A 7,284-nucleotide genomic window follows, 5' to 3' on the forward strand; every position below is an offset into this window, starting at 1 on the left:
TTAATCAAATAATTTTCAATAAATCATAATAAATTCATTTTAATTCCAAAAATTATAGAAAAATCATTTTTAGTTCTGATTTTTATTAAATAATTATTTAAAAATTATTTTAGGGTTTAAAAATTAGTAATAATTATTTATATTGAATAATAAATTGAATTATATGTGTTTAATTGATAATAATTAGACCGTTAGTCCGATTCGAGCGAAACAAAAGCCCTTTGACCCTGAAAAATGAATTATTTTCATTAAAAGTAATATTAAAACCTAATTTCTTCTAGAAATTAGTTTACTTTGTTATATGTTCGATTATAAGTTGAATCGCGTGCCGAGACGAATCCGATAAATCCCGAAAAATAGGAAACGAGTCAGATAATGATCGGTTAAGCGATCAGCGAGTCGATTTTGATTCTAAAAATTAATTTAACTATAAAAATGATTATGTGGCTTATGTGATTATGTGTATTATGTGGTTACTTGAGTCTTACTTGCTAATATATAATATACGAGTTAGTCATAAGCACATGGGTAGACAATAGGGACGATGTGAAATCGGTTCGAGACGCAATTGAAGTACGAAATGACTAAACCAGTCTATTTCTCTAACAGAATCTAAGCCAGCAGGGCAGGTTGAGCCGGTGATAGACGAAGCTGGCATAATTGAAGTGAGTCGCGCAGAAGGCAAGTTTTTCGCCTATTCTAATTTCAGAATAGTGATATTTCTTCAAACTCATATCACGCTTGCACTCTTTTGATTCTTGTTCATAAACATCGACACACACTTATTATTCTCTTGTCTATATTTCATTTTGATTCTTGATTTCTCCTTTTCCTTTGAATTTCTTATTCATATTCCAATTGATACGCATACACATTGGTATATTCTGGTGATTAGAATATATCAAAGCATACCGATTATTCTGGTTGCTACTTCATGGACTGGATAGTGATATTTTGGGGATTAAGTTTTACTTAATCCTAAGGACCGGGACATAACTGAATCCTTGAGATGGGTCATAGTGCCTGGGTTCCCGACTGGATCTATATAGTGGGATATAGATCTGCACTGTATCCTGGCTGATCAGCAGGGTATAGATGCGAACTAGTGTCTAGTTTAGTTCATTTGCATTCGCCAGTAGTGGCCTTCTTTCTATTCTCATGGGGTTATATCTTTGCAGATATACCCAGATTACCGATTCATTTAAACTGCTTTAACACTGTTTATATATTGCGAACCTGTTGAGCAATTTATGGCTCACCCCTTTTTATTGTTATTCACCTTATTGTTTTCAGTTAAGAAGGAATATGAAACCCATCAGGACTCGAGTGGTAAAGAAGCAGGTCAAGCCTCGGGATCCTCTCATACCCAAGGTGTTGATCCCAATCCAGGAAGGAAGCTTTGAGTTATCCGAACAAGTGGAGTGTAGATAGTTAGTTTGTGTGTTTGAATAAAAGATGAAATTAGTTTAAAACTGGTTAGACAATGGTTTGTAATAAAGAGAGTTTGTAGGATTTTAAATATGGTTTGTAATAAAGTAGTTAGTGGTTCTTGTTTTCATACTTCAACCTAAAAATATCATGGTTAGTGTTAAAGGGGTGTAGATACATTTCTTTATTATTTGTTATTCAGATTGTACAGGTTTGGTGATTAACTAGTAACCCCCAGACTTATACCCCGGGTCGGGAGGGCGTTACATCGGGTAGCCATTTATCACTTGACTCCATTTCATTTGTACAAAATTATAAGACATCTTATATTTACATTTAATCAACCTATTCTGCACATCTACTAGTAGTCTACATGATTCATAAGCTACTATAGAATCTATACAAAGTTGTTTGCAGAAATGTGCTTCACGACTTAATGTTACATAATTTACTCACCTGGTGGATATCAAATTATCATCCGTCAGGCCTATATTGAATCATCCGTCAGGACTATAATTGATCATCCGTCGGGTGCTACAAAATTTACTAAGTTAAATCTACTAAGATATTTTGTTTAAATTATCATCAAGTACACATCATATTCCTAACAATACCGATTAATACTTTGGACATAGATTTTGGAAAACCATTATAGTCTTATCTATTCTACCATCATCAATAAGTTTATTATTTCTAAACAGTAATACAGACATTATGAACCTGGAGTAAAAGATTTTAGTACCTCTTTCTTTCGGTGATTTACCAAACTTCTTGGTGAGCTCCTTCATGATTATGCCCCCAATGTTTATCTGCTTGTTATGAGCAATAGAGTATACTATCTTCACTTCAGCATGACCAATTTAATCTCATCCAGTGTGTTTGCAAATAAGTGCTTTTTGAATTGCATCAAACAGCAGTGACCACTCTTTTTTAACATTTTTCATGTTGAACTGGGACATGTTGATTCCATTATTTTATATGATTAAATCAAGAAATTCAACCATTGAGAAGTTTCAGCTTCAAGTTCCTTGGTGGGAAGTTTCAAGGCTTTGTTCATATCATCCTCATTGAAAATCATCAAAATTCCCTTGATGTTGCAGGATATTTCTGTTTTAGATAATCCATTTTTCAGTATAATCTCAACACAAGTAGCTATCTTCCAAAATTATTTTAAGACTTCCACATAGGGTATGGAATTTTTAGTTAAGGCATCCTTTATATAATAGTTGTTGAGGAATTGAACGAAGCACTTGTACTGGTCTTTAATTTATTAATGGCTGGAAAACTGAGGTAGTTTTTTAAAGTATAAATGGTGTAAGATTTAGGTGCTGCTTTGGGTGCCATTTAATGAAGAGATTTATGGAATCTTTGGTTTAGGGTTTTGAAAGATTTGGATTTATATGAAAATTGAGTAGTCGATGGAAGTGATTTGAGAGTTTGGCTGATATATAATTAGTGAACTTAAATGATATAGATATAAAAGTTGTGTCGCATAATTTAAATGTTGAGAAGTCCATATACCAAATATAGCAAACTCAATATTTGAACTAGATCACATAGTCAAAAAGAACTATATATTGTAGTCCAAAAATGAACTAGACCACATAATCTTAAAAGTAACTATATCAAGTACCCTGAGACGAGAAGATGTATTCATATAGTGAAGTCACTACTCTGAATAAGACGTCAAAGAACTGATAATTTTCTAAAAATATTCAAACATTGAAATTTCTATGAAATCATTTCTTTGTTTAATTTCAGTAAATGAGTTACAAAGATTCAGAAAATACCACAGAGTAAGTTCTAAATATTTTTGACTCCGTAGAATACAATAATATTTATAACATATACTTCAGCTAATTTTCACACAGATAAATATCAATTATTTTATAATGTGAAAATTTACTGCCACAAAGCAATTTTCAGATGTTTTTACTAAAAGATTGAGAATGAGGGATTTAGCATTCCTATTTTACTAACCAACCTGTTAAAGGATGCTTCATTCAAAGGATTGATAAAAATACCAGCTAATCATATTTATGTTGGAACATACATTACAACAATTGTACCATTTTCAACATGCTCCCTGATGAAATGATACCTTATGTCAATGTGCTTTATAGTAGAATGAATAGTTGGATTATGGATAATGGATGATGCACTGGTACTGTCACGTGTGATTGGAATATGTTCTAATACAAGTCCATAATCCATCAACTGATATCTAATCTAAAGCACTTGAGTACAAAAACTACCAGCAACAATATACTCAGCTTCAGCTGTAGAACTTGCTGTTGATTGTTACTTTTCACCTGACCAGGACACTAATCTTTTTCCTAGAAACTGCCATCCCCTGAGGTTCTTTTCCTATTCACCTTGAATCCAATATGGTTAGAGTCAGTGAAGCCAACGATATTAAGTCCAGTTTCCTTGAGATACCACATGTCAAAGTTATGTGTTACTTTCAAGTATCTGAAGATCCTCTTGATGGCAATTAGATGAGATTCTTTGGGATTTTCCTGGAATCTTGTAGAGAGACAATTAGAAAACATGATATATGGTCCACTAGAAGTAAGATAAAGTATAGAACCAACCATCTCCTTTTATTACTTGATGTTTACACTTTTCCTTGACTTGTCTTCATCAAGTTTCGTTGAAGTTGACATTGGAGTTTTTGCAGGTGATGAATTTTCTATGTCAAACTTCTTCAATAGATCTCTAGTGTACTTGGCTTGATTGATGAATATTCCATCACCTCTCTGATAAACTTGAAGACCCAAGAAATAAGTCATCTCTCTCATCATGCTCATTCATATTAGCTTTGCATCAACATAGAAAATCTTTAACATAGTTTTTATTATCCAAAAATAATATCATCAACATAAATTTGCACCTGTATGATATCATCATTGTGCTTCTTGTAGAACAGTGTCTTGTCTACTATGCCTCTGGTGAAACCATTTTCAATCAAAAATTTTGAGAAGGTTTCGTACCAAGACCTTGGTGCTTGCTTTAGTTCATAGAGTGTTTTGAGTAATCTGTAAGCAAAATTAGGATTTATTGAATCTTCAAAACCCGCTGAACATAGACTTCCTCAGCTAGATCACCATTGAGAAATACGCTTTTGACATCCATTTGATACACCTTGATATTTACGTGAGCTGCGAAGCTATAAATATTCTAATGGCTTCCAATTCCTTCTGCTTGTGAGTATCCCTTAGCAACCAATCTTGCCTTGTTTATGGTAACCACATCCTGTTCATCCATCTTGTTTCTGTACACCAATTTTGTACCAATGACATCTCTGTCAGTAGGTGGTGGAACTAGCTCTCAGAATGTGTTCCTTTCAAACTGGTTCAACTCTTCTTGCATTGTTGTAATCCATTCATCACTCTTCAAGACATCTTTAATTTTTTTGGTTCCTATTGGGACATGAAACAAGCACAGAGACACTCATTTTAACATTCCTTCTAGTTCTTATACCATCATTGGGATTACCAATAATTTGATCTCGAGTATGGCTTTTGTCCCATTTTCTGTTAGAAACATTCATTTGACTTGATTCAGCATTGTTAACATGATCATTTTATAATATTCCCCCTGAGTTGGATAACTCTAGTGAATTGGAAGCTTCCCATATGTTTGACACCCCCACTATGTCATTGAGGCTTTGTACAGATGAAGACTCGGGCCTATTTTCATGATTATCTAGAATTGAATCACTTTGCTGATCAATTGTACCTTTAGGTTCATGGTTAATTTGAATTTCATCATTAGAATCATCATTATCTGAATATTCAAGATATCCCTAATTCTCAAATCTTAAATTAACATTTTTTGTCTCATTTTCATCATTGTTACCGGGAAATGACTTATCATTAAATGATACATCCATGTTTTCCATGATCTTTTGTTGAGTAGGAATGTAGACCATGTAAGTTGTTCTTTCTAGTGAGTAGCCTAAGAATACACCATCAAAGGCTTTGGCATCAAATTTTCCAACATATTCAGATTGATCTTTCAATAAATATTTTTTTTCCAAACACATGTAGATGCTTAAAAGATGCCTTCTTATTACTCATTAGTGAATACAGATTTTTGCTATTTTTCTTATTGATCAGTTTTATGTTCTGAACATAGCATGCAGTTTTGATGGCTTCAGCCCAAAAGCTGATAGGCATCTTGGCATCAAGTAGCATGGTTCTTGCATCCTCAATAAGTGCTCTGTTCTTTCTTTCCATCACACTAATTTTTAGGGAGTTCTAATAGATGAAAACTGTTGTGGTATGCCCTTATATTTGCATAAAGTATCCAGAATAAAATTCTTAAATTCAGTTCCATTGTCACTTCTGAGAGCAATTACTGATTTGCCTTATGTTTCCTTTCTACTCTCCTGATATGCTCTATAATTACTTTAGGTGCTTCATCCTTAGAGTATAGAAACTCCACCCTGGTGTACCTTGAGAAGTCATCAACCATTACTAGAGCATACTTCTTCCTATCTAGAGATTGAACATTTACAAGACCAAATAAATCCATGTGAATTAGTCATAGATGGTTGGTGATTGATTTCACAATCTTGATTTTGTGACTAGATATTTTCAACTTTCCTCTCTGACATGTCTCACATACTCCTTCTTGAACGAATTCAAGTGCAGGCATGTCCCTCACCAATTCCTTCTTTACAAAAGAGTTCATTGACTTCAGATTTAAGTGAGACGGCTTCTTGTGTGTTATGCATATGACATATCTATACCATCATAACAAGCCTACTCAAGCTATAATATTTACTTTGCATGAACAAGTGGAGTTTACCATTTGTCTTAGTGATAGATTTCTATGTACTGTCCTGATTGTATCTTAGACATCTCATAAATTTATAAGAGCTAAGAGTTTCTCATGCAACAGTCTTGTGCTGTTACGACCGGTATTTTGTGTAATATTATTTGCGAACTCTGTATAATATTAGAGTCGAAAATTAAAATATTTATTGATTTTGCATTTGTGTGAATGGAATTTGCTGCATTATAAACCGATTTATTAAAAATAAGAATTTTTCAAAGAGAGAGTTTTATTAATTGCTCTTATTCTTGATTTATAGAGAATATTCTTTACCATGGGAAAATTATCTTTTAAAATTATTTCATTCACAAATCACAAAAGTGATCTCATAAAATTTCTAAAAATCCAAGCTATTTTATGGTACATCTTTTATAATTTTCAAAATTTTATTTTATTTTATAAAAGTAAATCTTTGAAATTAGTTGTTTAGTAATTAGCAATTTACATGGATACCCATGCATGCAAATACCCACCCATTCAACTTAAAGGGCTAAAAAGATAATTCATACCCCATTAACTCTCTTTTATCCACCAAAAGACTAAACTAACCTTGCATGCAATTTTGCTTAGCTTTGGGAGAAGGGCACTATTGTAAATTCTAAACTCCACTCATTACTTGGTGCATGATGATAAAAAATAGGAGAGTTAATCCAAAACTACACTCCACTCAACCTCACCATTTTCACTCTCACAATTTTCTCTCCTCCCCCCTCTGTCTTCCATTCAGCCGAAGCTCCCTTCTCCCATCCCCTTCAATTTTTCTTCAACAAATGCTTGCAATTCTAGTGTAATTTTACTACATATTAATATATAATACACTTTCCAAGAAGTTCCATGCCTAGGATGAAGTTTAATGCTTGCATGTCTTGTTTTTATGAGATCTCCAAGGAGAAACTCTTAATTCATGTGGATTAAAGAGTTCTCCATGAGATATAATTTTATGTGCATAAACTAAGTGTTTCCTTGATTAAAACTCCTTCAAAACACTTGGATTCTACTGATCTCTAGTTGTAA

Source organism: Apium graveolens, chromosome 1 (genome assembly GCF_009905375.1).
Source record: "Apium graveolens cultivar Ventura chromosome 1, ASM990537v1, whole genome shotgun sequence".
In the NCBI taxonomy this organism is placed as follows: Eukaryota; Viridiplantae; Streptophyta; class Magnoliopsida; order Apiales; family Apiaceae; genus Apium; species Apium graveolens.